We start from the raw sequence: 18,333 nt of genomic DNA, 5'->3' as shown, positions 1-18,333 counted from the left end.
ATCTTAAATGATGATGATGACCTCCTCTTCACCTCCTCCTTTCAACTCTCCTCTCACTGCCTCATCTGAACTCTCCTTTCACTTTATACTCTCTTCTTCTTTTTAACATTCTCTACTCACCCCACATCTTCTTACCACTCCTCCTGCCTCCTCCCCTCCTGCTCTCAACTCTTTCACCTTCTCCTCTCCTCTCAAGGGCTGCATTAAGGCTGGCTGCCATCTTGAAACCATGCTGTTTCAATTCAAGCGGTGAAGCTGCTAAATGTGGGAGTGGGATCTAGGGGAGGTACAGTTGATGAAACAACTTGTTGCTGTTTTTCCCAAAAGGTGGGAGACCTCAACCAAACACATACACAGCCAAATAACATGTTCAATGTGTTGTTTCCCGCTCAGAAAGATCATCAATCATGTTTTAGCTCACTGTACCTTTCACAGAGGAGAAATATTGGTTTGCATATCAGACTTGTCCCTCCCACAAAGAAAATCCAAACTGAAATGCTCAAAAATTCTCCTCTGAACAAGACTATCAACATTAACTCCTTTCACTTGTTTTTCCTTGTTGGGCATCTTCAGTGAGGTGAAGCTGTCCCGCTCTCAGCACAGTGACCAAGGGGTCCATGTCCGGATTACCATTTGTGATTTAGGATTAAATTGCAAATTTACAGAAACGTGTGTAACTGGTGGCCTTAATAATCTGAAGGGATTTCATGAAAGTTTCAAGGGGTTTCATCCTTTTTTTAATGATTTTTCAGGTGTATAAGTGAAATGATAGATAGGTTCTTCAATGTAGTGTTCGGGCTGGAAAAGAGATTAGCTGAGTGGCACCAGAGCTGTCCCCCTCTTTCTCTTGCTCTCTCTATCTCGCCTCCCATAGGATTTCCTTCCTAACCCAGGCTTCTGTATCACTGGTTAGTGCTACCAAATGGTAACCCCTACTATCTAATAGCTGGCTTCCACAAATGATGATTCCCTTATACGCTGGCAATCTAAACTATCTCACAGACTTTCTGACTTGGCACTACAATACTGATGGTTAGTTCTACATGGGTGGGGTATGATTGTGCTGTTCGATCTTCAAGCCCCACTATATCTCCTTACAACTCTTCCCCTCTTCTACTCTCCTCCGTCCATCTTTACCCATCTCATCTCTTTCCTACATCTTTTTCCCTCTGTCTCTCCAATATAGCTATCCCCCCTTGTACCACCTACCTCCATCCTCTGATCTTACTACATTCTCCCTAATCATGCTACTCTGTCCTACTCCCTCTGTCCTCCATATTATTAATACCCTCCTCTGCACTACTACTCCCTTCTTCACACTACTACTACTCTCCCACTCTGTACTACTCTCACCTCTCTGCACTACTCCTACTCTCCACAAACTCAGGGATATGGTGCCCTGCTCACCCTTCAAGTATACTCATTTTATTATTCTCACCCCTCCTCACGTCTATCCTACACCTTCCCCTCGCACCCCACTCATACACTTCTCTTTAGCTCACACTAACTCCTACACTCACTCCCCGACTGCTATCTCCCTCTCTATATTACTTTCTCTCCATCTTATTGTCTTGCTCTTTCTCTCGCTCTCGCTCTTTCTCTATCTCTCTCTTTCTCTCTCTCTCTCTCTCTCTCTCTCTCTCTCTCTCTCTCTCTCTCTCTCTCTCTATCCTATATACCCCCCAAAATGGCACCAGTCTCTCCGATAAATACCAGACCTGTACCCCCACAGATGGTACTACTCGCTCACAAATACCTCACCTGTACTAAGCTCTGTCACACACTCTCCAACACCTTGCTCTTCTACGCGTCCTTCACCTGGTCTCTCTGAAACCTCCTCCTGTGACTTCACCTAAGCAACTCATACCCTGCCTCTCGCTCTGTCTCCTTTTATATTGTGGAGATGGTGGTGCTGTGCCTCTCTTCCCCTTCAGTATTGCAGTGCAAACCTGACACTCTTTACCAATCCGTGCCTGTGTTTTCTCCATGGCACAGGTGAGAGGCTTTGAAAAACCCTTTAAGCCCCTTCCCCATTTCCAGCATGGTTTCAGCAACAGTCTCTGATGTTGTCCCAGCTGTTTCCCTATCATCCTGTAGGTCTGGAAATTAATTGTACTGCTTTAGTGGTGAGTTTTGGGTTTGTCTGCATTGCTGCATACTGTTGGATTGGATTGTGGTAAAGGCTCATGGGTTATCATTGTTGCTGTGTTTTTGTTTCCTCCTTGTTTAGATTCAGTCTGGTTTTCTTGGTTCCTTCTGTTGCATTGTGGGAGATGGAGTCTCGCAATAGAAAAGCAACTGTATTCCGAGGAGTTTGGAGATAAATAGTGGTACCACAGATTACATTTATGGCACACATGGGATTTATGGGGTCTCCTCCCAACTGCCACTTCACATATCCGAGGCAGAGCTGGTTCTGGCTTTAGTCTTAGCGAGCCCTCTGCCCCAGATTTAGGAGGGACCCCTTTGATAGGGTCATGCTCCTGACCTTGTTACACACATCCTCTCTTTCTCCCAAGTACCCCTCTTCTCTGACTCCTCTAGCTGACTTATACCCCGACCCAGAAGCATTTTTCTTGGCCCCTGAATTGCCCTTAAATATTGGTCCCATAATGGGAAGTATGTGCCTAGTAGTACCTCTTCGGGGAACCAAGGCATCTCTATCATCAACATAGTGACTGCTCATTGAAGTACATGGACAATGACTTTGCTTGGGGATAAAGATCCATTTATCCTTGGTCAGATTTTATATGATTGAATGAATACAGGCATAACTCCTCACAGGCAATGTGGTCTGGCCAAATAGTAGCCCTTTTGCTGCAGGAGTTTTACATGGCTTTAGCAAGGAACCCTCACACCCGAATAGGAAGATGGTCTTTCTGGTCAATCTCTGCTTTTGGGTCTTCCATTTCATCCAGAAATGGAGCAGAAATAGAGTGGTGAGTTATCCTGCTTCAAATGATTGCTCTGCCTTTCCTGACTGGCCATCTGCAGGTAGGAAAAACCTCCCATGATTACGGGCAGGTGGAACTGGAGGTCTGATTTTTCCATGGAGTCAAATGCATTAGGGGACGGTTCAGGATTCTCCATCTCCTCGGAAAGGCACTGCTGGTGTGCTGGTTCCAGCCCTAAGTCTGGGTGTTGGTGAGTTTTTACCTGGAGTCCGGGCTTTGTGGGTTTTTATGTCCTTTGTCTCTCTGCTTCACTGACTAGAGAAGGAGCTAATGATAAGAGTGGATTTCTTGTAAACAGGGTAGTCTCTTCTTGAAACGTCTTGACACTGTATCAGTTATAGTACATTTGGTATCCTTTGAAGGGCTTTGCCACATTTCTTTCTGCAGCCGTCGGGGCTGGCTTTCAGCTCCTTTGTGCTGCAATTTCCTTCAGTATAGGGGTTCTAGTATTGGCATTGCTGCATACTCATGTTGGCTGCGGTCTCTCAGTGCTTCCAACGTGCGTCCCTTTACCCTCTATCTTCTATGGGTGTTGGGGTTGTTTCGTGTTAGCTTCCTTTTATGAAGTACAACACCTCCAACTGGTGGCTCTTTCCTTCCTCTACACAAAAATTGAGGCTGGAAGTTAGTTTACCGACCCAGTTTAGTAACCCCTCTACAGGTTCCTACCCTTACCCAAAACAACAATGCTACTGAGTCAAAGTCCTTTCAGAATTGTGAGGGTCACGTCTTACATTGAGATAATGTTAATTGCGCTCAGAACCTCTAAAACAAGAAACAACTTTATAATATATAAAATATCACATTTTATTTGATTTATTTTTGCTAAAAAACAGGAAAACAAACAGGAAAACAGCCACAGTCATATAACACACATGAAATTGTTAAAGTGCTTCGTGCTATACAGGACAATATGGATAGTTACACATCACTACTCATTCATTCAAAAAACTCAATGGTACCCTCTCATACAATTCAAACTTCTTACACCCAACATTACTAAAACATGTCCACAGGAATTTGTTCTGGGGCTTGCTGTCTCCTGTTTCCGTGGTACCAATGTCTGGATCTTATTTCTTAGTCCAGACACAACCCAATTATTTTCCACCTGATAAGTGTGGGTGTTATCAATCGGATGGACCCGATTTTCTCTCCTAAAATGACAGGAACATTGGTATCTATTACCAAATGTTCATTCACTTTTTGTTACAGTGTACGAGTTGCTAATTCTCAGTTCAAAATAACACATCAGTTGTAAATCTTTCAAAGTTCTAAACTTCTATAGTTGCCATTAACTTGGTATATGTGTGTGTCTCCACCTCCATTCTCCCACTCATCATTTTTTTTAGGCTGTATTCTTATCAGTGTCACTTGGTCTGTAGTGCCTGAATTGTGTCTGTAAAACGTATTTGTATGTTACCATTTTCATGGCTTTATAAATTCAGGCACTTCGCCTAACTCTATTTGAGGTGTTTTTCCAAATAATGTGATTTGTGTACCTTGATTAGGTTGGTCTAGCAAATCACTAGTAGAACCTGCATCGGTCGTAATATTAAATTAGGCGTAATAATCAATCTTTCTCTGTGATAAAATCTGATCAACTAGTTACTGGGTTTATCGTTTGGTTGTTTCATATTAATGGGACACAAAGTATCGACTAATATAGCAATTACTTCCTAGTCAAGTTTTAATATCTGTGTGGCTCTTACCCGGTTCAATCTTGAATCAGGTATGAGCACTCCTTCTGCATTTGGTTGCAATGTATTCAGGTATTGGAATGGGTGGCGAAATCATGTGTCTGTACATAAATGAAGGAGGAGCCTACTTCTTGCTACAGCTTGCTTAATCGGTTATTGGACACATCCATAAATGGCCATTGTTGTCGATGAGCCACGTCAAAACAGGTTGTAAACAATGTTCTCACCTGGTAGAATCCAGAGTAGCTTCAATGTATGCCAGACCTTCGTCATTTGTTTGTAACTGCATAGTTGTGTGTGTTGCTACAGGATGCAGAAATACAAAATCTCTCTGTTACAAATGTTACAATGACCCTCAAAGCAATGTATTTAACTGCTATTTCGCTGTACATGTAGCATTCCGTATAGGCAGTGTGTGCTTAGCTAATACCAGCTGTTTCATCCTCCTCTGTTCGCAGGACCTGTCCTCCTGTTCTCAGGAGCTCTAGTAGGGGCCATTAATCGCACTCTATAACTTCCTTCTTTTGGCGGTTCACGTTCACTGTGCGGATTGTTTCCAGTGTCGCCTTCATTAAGATGTGTACGTCACTCCTACAACTACGTTCCATATAGTCTCACAATCTCACAAGGTGTTAAGATGGATTTCTGAACTCTGACATGGAGGGACAGAGGTTCAGAAGGCCAGCCTAGTTTCTTGGAACAGGGTAACCTCTGGACAAGCCAGACCAATCAGGGTAGCGATGGCGGCGGTCAAGTCTAAGTCTCAAGAGGGGTGAGGGTGACGGAAAGACCTCAAAGAGCACACAGAGCAAGGACACTCACAAATTACTCCAGACAGGTGTTATATTAAAAGTATAGACACATTTATTACAAGACCTTTGTAACATCGACCATAGCAAAGAATCACAATAATACTAAAGTAAACCAACACATCACAATCAATACAATATATATACAAGACCGAGGGGTCTAAGGAGTTAGGAACACGTAATATGTAGACCACATAGATGGGGAGGAAAACAGGCAGTGCAAGTAATTATTAGGCCCAGTTCGACATCTGAAATACATCTAACTAGGAGGAGGTCCGAGCCCTCCAAAGAGAGGAGCCTTATGCTCAAAAGTACCCGCACGCGCTGATGCCACTGGACAAAAGAGGGCCTCTTCAAGGATATCAGGCAGTTCAGGAAGGTGAATGAAGCGATGTGGAACAAGTCCCCACTACTCAAGCAAGGCCTCCACTTGTGGGCAGAGGCAGGGTGAGAGTGCGGGATAGAGTTGCTATTTCCTAACAGCGTTAGAAATTAAACGGGCTCCTGCGTTAGGGGCCACCGGTTGGGGTATGGACTACTCACCGTCCCCGACGCAGGCAGACCCAGACTTCTCCAGTTCAGTTCATGTTGCTGGCAGGTTCAGCTGCGATGATCAGGACGTCTTGACACCGTGTAGATTCTGTGTAGCTGGATGCAGGGTGGAGGGTGTCCCAAATGCAGCGGATTGTTACCACAGCAGGGTAACACGGCAACCGCGTTTACTCTGGTCCAGGCGCACTCGTCTCACTTCAGATCTGGGAATGCCAAGTGTACGAAATTCGTTGTGAGTGTGCCGTGGACACAGAGCAAGCAGTAAACCAAGTTTCGAGGGCTTCCCCGAAACGGCAGCAGTGACAGAGCAAAGCTTCCTGCGTAAGATGGTCAGCCCACTGGTTGGCCCAGGGACACTTTTGAAGAGGCTTACTTGCAGGGTTTGATGAAGGTGCCGGGAATAGTTGATCCCACTATTCCAATGGGTCGAAGCGCCTTGGCAGACCTTCTAGGACGATCAGATGCAGAGGAGTCTCGCAGGACGAGAGCGGTTCAGGGTGCCAAACCTTCAGCGGGCCACCAGCGGTTCCTCGACTCAGCTTGTTGTTGCAGGATACTTGTCCAAAGTTCCCTTCGCGCCAAAACGGAGAGGACCCAATGGGAGATCTGCTCACAAACACTCACATCATACGTGGACCTATCACGGACCACAGTCGTCCCAGGCATTCAGGACACTCAAGACTCTCTGGCACCCAGGATGTGTATTGGGACCAGACATCCCAGCCCACATCCTGGAGACACACACAAGGCACGCAGAAGCCCGCGAAAGCGTTGTATTTTGCGGGAAAGTGCATGACCAAATAAGGACTGCCCCGTGTCGGCAGACCTGGGGAGAAGGTGAAGGGGCAAGACGGTCAGCGGACAGGACAAAGAACCTCGTGGAATGGCCATTTTGGGAGCCAGGCCACCTATTCGTGGCAAACGCGGTAAGCGCGGATAACATGGCAAAAAAGGGTTCAAAACACAAAAGAAACTATAGCTGCCACCAATTTTGTACGCAACACACTTGTACAGTTCATAATAAGTCCAGTGAGAGGTTTCTAGGGCCTTTGGAATGACTAGAGACCCAAGCGTGCAGTAACTTAGGTTACAGTGCCCTCTTGTGTTATGTTGCACAAAAGCTGCAACATGAGAAAAGGACTAAGGGAAACAAAGTCTCCCCATACTGACTGTCTTAAGGGCATGTCAGTTTCCCCATAAGAATTGAGCGAAAGCCCAAAGGAGTGCGGCGGAAGGCTGCGCTTCTCTGGCAACGTCTAGATCAGGGTGTAAAACAGCAGCAAAAAGTTTGGGGGTTGCCACATGCAGGGAAAATTACATACAATTATGAAATATTTCCTAACACAAGGGTTCCGTATCGACTTGTTGCACCCCAGGCGTTGATAGTCCTCTTTCTTTTTCCAATTATATCAACAGTGCTCCAGCGAGCCAAAAGGCCGCGGGTAGCACCTGGAGCGCTGCATCATATGTATTGTGGGGGTGGTTCAGAGTGAATAAAGGTTTATTGGTAAGCTATGTTAATCATACTAATCCCATATGCTGTAGTTGTTCTCTTCACACTTAACACACATATTGGTATCTTTAAAGCTAAGTTTGTTGGGAGCTCATACATATTTCAACCTGATTGTGCTCAGTAAATATATCATTATCTGTGATTCAGACAGAGCACTGAGCTCAATCCTGTTTGGAACACCTCTTTATGGATTATAATTCAGTCCATTCTATATTTTCGTTGAGACCTCTATCAATACTTTTGGCTAAATAAATTAATTGTTATTTAGCTAGCAATTTTCTTTTATCAATATTCATGTAATTTCCTGTTTGGAGTTGGAAGAGGTCTGCCCATTTTATTTGTTCCATTGTGTGAATAAATTCAATCCAGTGAGCTACTAGAGCTGCATTCTGTATCTGTTTTTGTATACAACGTTTATGTTCTGTTATTCTTGTTTTGATTTTCCTTTCAGTTTTTCCTATGTATAGTTTTTTACAGGTACACCAGATTCCATAAATAACCATTTTGCAGTTGCAGTTGGTAAAGCTAGTCTGTCTCCATGATTAGGTTAACCCAATGTCGTTCCACACTCTTAGTTGTTTGGGAACAAGGAGAGCATTTTCTACAGGGACAGCGGTCCTTTATTGGCGGGATGCCCCATATTTCCATCAGTGTTTTTTGTCCTTTTAGCCTCACGCTGATTCCATTGCGTGTTATCTGATCTTTAAGATGCCTGCTTCTTTTAAAGGCTATAATCAGTTTATTGATCGGACATTTGCCTTTTTCCAAAATCCTCAATTTTTTATTAATGAACTTTTTTTTACTGGAATTTGATAGATTGCTAAAGGTATTTACAAAAAACAGTTTCTCCTCTTACTTTCTAGATGACTGCAGTCTTTGTAGTCTAGGTAGTGGCCCTTTACTTATGTTTACGTTCCTCAACCGATGAGAAGAGCACTTTTTGGGTGGCTTATAACTTTGTCTCCCTGGACGAATCATGAGCAAACATTGCAAAAAAAGTATATGCTCCCTTTGAATTGATTCTGCAAAGTTTGGTGGGGTTTCTCCCAGGGGGGGGGGGGGGGGGGGAAGCCATAGGGAGGGTCCCAAAATGTGTGGTTTTCTTCATAGACACAATGGAAAAATGTTTTTACTCACGCATACAGCCCAAACCACTGGATGGTTTTTCACCAAATTTGTGGCAGGAGTGGCTCCTTGGTCCCGAAAGTGTGCTTTTGTAAATTTGGTGTAAATGTGTCCAGTAGCTTTTTTTAAAAAGGGGCAAAAAGTAGGTCCCAAAAAATGTGTGATATCTGGGTCCGCAGACTTATTTCCCTATTTGCTCTTTGGGCACCTCCCTGGACCAATCAGTGACTGGCGTGATGTCCGCAGACATCAGACTTCAGCTACACCCGCTGATTGAATGGTGAAAAGCACGAGGTGTGTCATATTTTTGGAAACAGCTGCCATCTTGGATCCGCAGACAACGGCCGGTGTTCGTGGACAGTGCGCTAGGGAAAGAGTCTGGAAATCTCATTTTGGGTTATTTAATGGCCGAAGCAGGGTCTGGAAAGTGTGGGGGAGTGGAATAAACATGATATGGGGACATTTTTCTCAGTGAGAAAAGGGGGCGCTGCCCGCTCTGCTGACACAGCAGTGATCTGTGGACAGCGCAGTGAAGCTTCGATAACACATTTGAGGTTATTTGATGGCTGAAAGAGGGCGCAGAAAGGATAGGAGGACGGAATGATTTCTATAGGTAAAAATAGAATCTACAGGTGCCGTTGGGTCCGCGGTTAGTTTCTGTGTCAGCGGACACTAATTCAATGGCTGGCATTTCAGGGCAACTTTTGTTATTTGCAGGTGTATTATATGGTTTCATTATATTGTGGTGGTTCTGGTCAGTGGCTACATTTTTGGGGGCATGGCCGTAGTCCATGGTCCAAGTTATCTGGCCACTGGTCACAGCCATCATGTTAATATGTGTATAGTAAGAGTAGGTACTGTAGGTGGAGTACAACATATATGGTATTTATGATTGTAGTACAATTGAGGATAGTACGGTTACTAGGTTGTATAAAGTAGTAAAGCTGGAAACACTAGTTAGTTTTCTGTGAAATAAACTGTATAATTTGTTAAGCAGGATAGTTGAAAAGGTTTAATAGCATACCATTTGACATATACATTTACTTTTTTTGACCCTCATGAACAGTACATTCCATGTACTATGTTTGGTACAAAATGAGTGCCTGGTACACTGTTGTTGTATTGACTTCAATGATCATTGGGAAAAAATATCCATAGAGGATTAAAAAAAATAAACACTACAATTACGTTAGTGTAAGTGTGATAGTATGCGTGTTTGAAGTGTGTTGTTATTAAGGGAATGTTTAGAGTAGTTAGATACCTGTTGGCGTATTGTAGCTACATTAGACTTTAGAAGAAGTTTTGTAGTAACAAGAATTGAGAAGGCGTATTTCAAGTGTATTGCAATGAAAGGCATTTTTTAAGTAGATACCTGTTGGTGTATTCTAACTATCTTGCCTTTTAAAAGTACTATTGTAGTATTATGGATTTAGTTAGATACCTGTTGGCGTTTTCTAATTGTTTTTTGTGCTACAGTTTAGTGAGTACATTTGGGTTAAAGGAATATTAACTAGGCATTTGTTAGATTTGCTGGTAACCTATGTTTTGGAGTAACAGAGGCGTTGTTACATTCAAACCACCCACTTCTTTTTTTTACATATGCATTATAGTGCCCTGAAGTGGTTGTGGCCCTAGTGTGGTAGATTATACCTAATGTTGCACAGGTTATCTTTGGTTCCATCTGCATTGTACCTAAGAAGCGTATGACATATTTGATGTGTGAGTTGATTTACATGCTGGAACGATTGTCTGAATTGCAAAAATGGCATAATATGCTACGATTTTCATTCTGCAGAAGCTGGTGAAATGGAATGGATTCACAATTTGGTATGGATACATATACAAATTGTTCATTAGGGATGTGCTCTTGTAAAACATGGTTCAAGAGAATGCATGTATGTTTCCGCGTGTATGAAATCTGGAAGATTTCATTTATAGGGATGTTTTTGGTTTCCAGTAATTGTAGTAAGTACAATATTTATGTATTTAAATTTGTATAGAACGCCACACACACCTGTAGGCCTCAGAGCACACAGAGAAAGACAAAACAAGACAAACTATAACAGAAGAGAAGCAGGGTTAGAAGCGAGGTCAGGGGAACACAGTTTCACTAAGACTCAGATTAGCCTGGTTTGAGATTGAACAGATATGTTTTAATTGCCTTCCAGGTTCCATTGCAGAAGAGCCTGGATGTCAAAAGAAGTCCCACCAAAGCGTACCAGTTTATATCTGGGCTGGATGAATGTTGGGGCGGCGGAGGAACAAAGGTTCCTTGTGTTAGCATGAGGCTTTACACGATCAATGAGATATGCGGGACAGGTATTACAATGAGGTTTGAAAGCCAGGGTCAAGAACTTGTGTGTGATCCTGTGCTTTTATTGGCAGCCAGTGGAGAGCCCTCCTGGAGTCCGAGACATGCGCACACCTGGACTGGCCTTGGATGTCCCGAACAGCATTGTTCTGGGCTACCTGCAAAGCCTGAATGTTGAGATCTGTGTTGCCTGCCAGCAGGCTGTTGCAATAGTCCAGTCTTGAATTGATAAGTGCTGTAGCAAGCAGCACACAATTTTTAGCAGTGAGGAAAGGAATGAATATCTCATGGATAATTCCTCATCTAGGACCACCCCTAAGGTCATGACTTTCTTAGGTATGGCAATGGTATTGCCAGCTATACAAAAGTTAGCATATTCAGGGGCTATTTTACTCAGGCATGCTCTGGAAGCAATTATCAAGAGCTATGTTTTATTGCAATTCAATGCAAGTGAATTTCCTACCATCCATTCCTGGACAGCGTTATAGATTTTATTTATGGCAATCAGATCTTGCTCATATTGTCCACTGAGCTCAAGAACACCCTGGGTGTCATCGGCATAGTTTGTATACCGGACACCCAGGGCGTCTAGCAGATCCAGCAAAGGCCGAATATAAATGTTAAATAATGTAGGGGACAAGCAGGAGTCCTGAGGAACACCACATGTTTGAACAATAGGATTAGAGATATCCTCACCAAAGGACACCCGGACTGTCCAAGGGTTGAGCAAAGAGGATATACAACTAGAGCCTTGATTGGAATAATGGGTGACCTCCCCCAGTCTTGTCACCAGAAGCATCAGCAGGGCAGGATGACCTGTGTCCACCATGCCGGCCACGGTGGATTTGAGATCTAGCACGGTGGTTTCATTCCCATGCTGAGCTCTGAACCCAATTTCTGCAGGCCAAGGATCTTATGTTCTTCAATATGTTTCTGAAGCTGAAGGTATGCCAATTTGTCCAAGATCTTTAAGACAAATGGCACGTTGTTAATGGGCCTATAATTGTCAGTCACCAGCGGATCAATATTGGCTTTTTTAAGCAGGGGTGTAACTCAAGCCTCCTTTAGCGAGGAGGGAACCACACCCTCATCAAAGGAGAGGTTAATGAGTTTGGTCATCCAGGTGGCTAGGTAATTCAAGTGAGTCTTTGAAGACATCTACAGGATAGCAGTCACCTGGGCATGAGGTGGGTTTGAGGTAAAAAATAATCTTAGTGACTTGTACTTCCGAGTAATGGGAGAAGTTAAAACATGGGATGTTATTTGTTTTAGAAATGGGCACTTGGGGGTTGTTCGTCAGAGTATCATGTCCCTGAGATGAGATCTGGATATTCCTAATCGGTTTTCTTATGGGATGTGATTTTGGCCATGAAGCCCTTATGGATTTCTTGGCACCAGGCAGAATCCTTTACTTGGATTTGGAGGAGATGATCACAGTCTAAAATGTCTTCACTGCTTGTTTATACCGTGATAGGGTGGTTTGTTTGGGATTTCTTGCCAGGCTCTACCTTGAGCTTTCTTGGCCTGTCTGGTAGAGACATGTACATGTGATGTACCTCAGGTTTGATGACTTTTTGATTCAATGGGGCTAGATCTGATATGACTTTTTTATGGATGTGGAGATTTGTTCCACAAGTGGTGAGGACTCTGATAAACTGGGCAGTGGTTTCAGTCTAGATGATAGGCGAGCTGAGAAGTTGGCGGCAGTACACATTTTAAGGTTACAAGCCCATTTTTGTATGCGGGTTAGGGTATTCATTTTTGCTGGGGGTGCAGGAAGAGTAATAATGGCATGGATCAGAAAATGGTCTGACCATGCACAGGGTGAGACCTGCAATTGGGATACAGATAGGTTTTGAGATAATAGCCAATCTAGGATGTGCCCACCTTTATGTGTGGCCACTCCACCCATTGTCTGAGTCCTAAAGAAATCAGGGAGTTGGTAAGTGAGAAACCATGCTTGTCAAAGGGGTCCTTGGCCCAGTGGTTAAAATCACCCATAATAATCAGTACGTTTTTTAGATTTAGTGATGAGTGCCAGTAGCTCAGAGAGCTGTTCTTCGAAGTGAGACATGTCTCTAGGGGGTTTGTAGAGGGTCGGCACATTAGAAATTCTTGAGGATCTTCTTGTGTGCTTATGGTACATTTTACCATTCCTGTACTGTAGTCATTTTTTTGCCTTATGCCTGAGGCATTGTAAGTGTTGTCAGGATTTTTTGTGGCATTTCTATGAAGGACAAGCATTTGCAAATGCAACTGGTCTGAGACGTTTAAGTAACTGTTGTGAACAATTGGTGGCAATTGGAAGAGAAGATTGATTGTTACATTTCTGAATTTAAATGGACCAGAGAGTTGTGTGTCTGCATCGTTTGATGGGCCTGCAGATTTTTTGGAGAAGAGATATCTGTCTCTTTCTTTTCTGCAGGACGTGCAGTTGAGTTTGTAGTAGACAGTTTTGTGGTTGTATTATTTGATGATGAAGGAGTTGGTCATTGTCTCTTTAGCGGTATTGTTGGAAGATCTGATGTAGATTCGGTTTGCAATACTTTTCTTTTTAAAGGTTTTATTTTTTGAGGTACCGGATACATATCGAGATGGGGTGTACAGTGCGTGTAGCCTTTTGTATTCTAGAATTCAAGGAATGTCAACATTGACTTTGTTTTCATCAAAGTTATCTAGGAAAAGACCATTGAGTGTACGCAGATGTGAAATTGCTACATAACTCATACCTTCCTTAAAGACTGTAATGCCAATATCAATCAAAGTGTGATCTAGGGCTAGACCTTGCGATTTGTGAATAGTGACAGCATATTCATGAGATAGAGAGAATTGTTCTCTGCGTACTATATGTCTTTGAGAAGAAGGAAATGTGCTATTGTGTGGCCAATTTGTTTAACTTTTGCAAGTTTGTCAAAGTGGATGTTGACAAATTGAATGTTGTCGTGTGGATATGTATGGACGCCAACAACTGTAGCAATTGCTCCATTAACCAAACCTTGTTCTACATCAGGGTTACATTTTAAAATTACTCTGCTGTTTAGGCACAAAGTAAATATTTTCTCCAATCCAGCTGTGTTGGAGATAGATTTTTCTAGGGTATTTAGCCGTGCTGTTGCTTGTTGACACATAGGGAGTGTCATGCCGTGCACTTCTAGTTTATATGTGGAACTGATATGCAGTATGGGTTGCATTTCTCTTTTTAACATTGTCTCATTGAATTGACTACAGGTTGCAAAGTTTGGCATTAAGGACTTGCATTTTAGAACGTGTTGAGTTAATTTGTTCATGACATCAGAAGCAGATGTGTTTCCCCCATATAGCTCATGGATCAGTCTAGTGTTTTAGCTGGATCTTGCATCTTTTGTAAGTAGATCAGTTCTAATGCTTTTTAAAATGGTAGCATAGGTGAGGTCTGCAGACTGATGCATGTTTTGAGTCCGTTCTCTGTACTCAAAATGTTGCCAGAGATTTACATTTCCAATGCTGCCGGGCATGTTGCAGCATTGTTTGTGTCCTAATGTTTTGAAAATAGGTTGACCTTTCACTGGTGTTAGCTGTAGGAAAACAATAACATGTTTTCCTCCAAACCGTTGTTCGTAGTCGTTTTTTGTAGGACTGCATTCTGAGGTGAATTAAAGGCAAATGAGGTTGGATACCATGCTTACCTCATCTATTGGGAGCTTTTTCATGCGTTTCAGAGTTCTGTGTGCTTCACTAGCAGCCTCTGCTTATAATTTGTAGTATTTTAATGCATTTTAGTGTTCTACTGGAAGGAGGAGTGGTCGGTGTAATGTTACACCTCCTATGTTGTAGGCATCTAAACCTGTGGGTGCTGTTACAACAGCCAACAGGTTGTTGTTTGTTACGTTTGTATAAATGTTCTGTTCATCTTAATTAAGAATGTTTTACCAGAACCAGCTTCACCACTTACATATAGGAGCAGAGGTTTATAATTTGTACAGCTACACATTTTAGTTTCATGTTTAAAACCATGTTCAATTTCTCTAGTGACTTCTAGATAAATGGTGAATTGTGGTGAATGGTGAATTGTTCATAATTTAGCTTCAGATTGTTTATATTGACACATGGCATTTTCTATCTCAATCATGGCTATTTCTGATTCATTTAGAATGAGTGGTTCTCCAAGTGCTTCCTCTAAGGGAAGGTTGACTGCCCTCAGGAGTGTCTTTATCCAGTTGAGCTTCAAATTCTTCCTCTTGTTGGTGTTCATTCTCCCACATGTCTTTGTATTGTTTGAAATTGACATTTGTTATACTGATTTCATTTGCTTTGAATGCAGTTTGAAATGAGTCATAGACACCTAATCATTCTTCTTTTCTCCAAGGTTTAAAAAACTGTAGTATGGCCACGTAATACAGTTCTCTATGTTGTGAAGATTTAAATGATAACTTTATATGATTAATTAGGCTGAGTTTGGTAAGTTTAGCTAGGCTTCCTTCACAAATTGAGCAGTTCTGGGCTATATTGTATAAGCACATGTTTTCCAAAACAGTACTTTTGTTTGGGTAGTATGTGTCAATTCAATTGTTTTTTTTTAATGGCCTGGCTTTGTGGCTATTGTTTCTATCTCTTGGTAGGATTTCAGTACTCTTTTTCGGGATGAAGCTGGACCAAAGTTTAGCCAGACAATGTGTTCCGATTTGCCATATAAGGCTGTACCTGTTAAACGATCTGCAGGTTCATAGCACCTGCATTCTCTATGGGAGAGGATTTTTATTCCAAAGCTGTACACATTTTGTGATAGTGTTTTTTCAGATGATATGTCATATCAGAGATCTTTTAGCTCTGTTTGTCTCAGCTTTGGTGAGATAGGCTGTGACATATCTGGCAATGCAATGGAATTGTCTGCAATGCACTGTATGTCTATGTTTGCATTCCACAAGAGGGCAATGATTGCATTGTAATCATTGATGTACTTGGATGCTTCGGCCCTTTCAAAGTTGTACATGTTTTTAGGGGATTTGCCTTTTATGCTGTGTCTAACAGAAGACATTAACCTATTTACTTGTCCTTTTTTGCAAACTGGTCTAGGGAAGCCAGAGCAACATTTGGTGTAGTATTTACCTTTGCTTTTATTTGTTTGCCGTCATTATTTGTCACACTTATGTTTTGAAAGAATAAGATTTGTGTACATATTTCACTATCTGTGGTTTCTGAAGGGACGTCACAGCTTATATATTGTTCAATAAACTGTAAAAAGTCACTGTCATGGCCAAATTTGGGAACATCTTTTATCCACAAAAGCATATGCATGTGTGGTGCTCCTCTGAATTTATAATCTTTTCTCCAAAATAAATGTTGCACTTCTCTGAGTGATGGGGCATTTTTGTTGTAGATAAAGTGCAGCACAGTAATGAAGAGATGGTGAAATTACCTTGATACATTAATAGGGTCAATAGCATAGAGTTCTCCTGGTGTTTATATATCTATTCCCTCTTTATTTTGGTTTGCAGTGCATAAGAAGTCGTTCAAGTCATCCCATGAGTACTCTGCACAACTTAAAGTAACAAACCATGTGGGTGAGCCTAGATTCCTTAGCATACAACGTACATCAGTGTGACGTCGGAATCAGTATTCTTTTGTACCACGCATGTTTTGCCAAGAAATTTGAGATACTTGACTGCAATACTTCTATCTTTTGAAGCAGTTCGGCAGCTGACATGTTTAAAAAATTAAAACCTGTTTTAATGTGTGTGCAACTCCAGAACATACAGTTGCAAGTTAACTTTCAAACAGGAGGTGGAAAATATATTCTACATTTTGTCTGAATCTTTGGTTTTCAGAATGTATCCACAAAGGGGAATATTCTGATGCACTAATTTGTGTGGACCTTCCATCATATTTTCCTCCTTTTCCTGTAGGAAAGAGTAGAGGACAGGAACTTGCTTCTACACTTTTTTCCCATATGCTCATTGGGGATCCTTTGGCTTGACGCATTTTCTTCAATGGTGTCTTAGGAGTATGGTGGGTCAATTGTATACTGATCTCAAATGTTGGCTGCAGTAACATGATCTACACGTTCACTTTGGCCAGTTGCTGGTGAATCTTGAATTATTTGGGTGGATTCTCTTAAGCTTTCCTTGAAGTTTATAACTTTGAAGTATTCATTCTTTTCCTTTAGATATTGTAGGGCTTGACTAACTTGGTTTAAATCAACCAGTTATTGCCAAATTATGTTGTCTTTTGTTGGTTCACCATTAACTAGTACAATCAAAGATTGATCTATTGGTATTGTACTCCTAGAGTATCTCCATTTTCTTTTAAATCTAATGGCAAATATACTGCTTTGCCACAGATGCCCTTGAGAAATTTGGATGGATGTAATTTGGCTGATTTCGGTTGAAGGCATATTATAGCTTGAAATGGGTGTACTGTTTAGATTATAATGCTCTCTTACAAGTTAAGTTGTTGGAGAGCTATTGGAAGTGATAATACTTCTAAATTATTGATGATAGCACACAATGGCATTTGGTTATTGTCAAGCTTTGTGTTGCAGTACTTACAAATTATTGAGGGGTCAGTTATTTTGTATTTAGTTTCTGCTGTTAATTATAAAGCTAATTGGAACCATTGGGATTACTCATTGTACTCTATTTTGTAGGCTATATCTAGTATTGTTGTGCTCTTTTTATAAAAGATTCTGCGATAACAGACACATACTTGGTCTGCTATTTTAGCAGATGTGTTTTGAAATTTAGCTATTTCTTTTTTGTATGTGTTTCTTAGGTTGGTGTTTGTGAGGATTTCAGTAATGTTTGCTGAAGTTACAGAATTGTATAAGTCAACTTTGGTTCCAAAGTATTTACTTTGGATGTGATCTATTTCTTGAAGCAGTGCTATGGCTGTTCCATGTAGGAGAATATTATTTAAAAGTTGTAGCTCTAGACCAGGATTTTTTGCATAGTATAGTCTATGCACAAGATTCTGTATAGCGGAATGGTGTGTTGCTAACATTCTGATGTGGCGGAAGGTGCTTTTACAACTAGTTCCTAAACTGCGGGCTAATGAATGTCTTCAAAGTCCAGTGTGGCTGCATCCATGGTTTGTAAAGTTTCAATTATACGTTTGTCTGCTAGTTTCACATAGTGATTGAGGAATTGTTGTAAAGATATAAAGGATTGTTGGCGCACGTTACAAATTGAGCTGCATGTCCATTTGTACACTGGACGGTTTATTTCAGTGAAAGGAGTATTTGGTAGAAAGTTTGACTGGGAAGTTTTTTCTATAAGGGTTTCTTTTGCCATAATGGTGTCTCCTACCATTTAATACCCTCGACCATTACTGTCTATGGCAAATGTGTTTTGTTGTTCTTGTTTATAAGCCTCTTCATTGAAATATGGTTCTGTGCTGA

This window comes from Ambystoma mexicanum, chromosome 4p (genome assembly GCF_040938575.1).
Source record: "Ambystoma mexicanum isolate Mex_15411 chromosome 4p, UKY_AmexF1_1, whole genome shotgun sequence".
Taxonomy (NCBI): Eukaryota; Metazoa; Chordata; class Amphibia; order Caudata; family Ambystomatidae; genus Ambystoma; species Ambystoma mexicanum.
Note: the sequence above shows the minus strand (reverse complement) of the source record.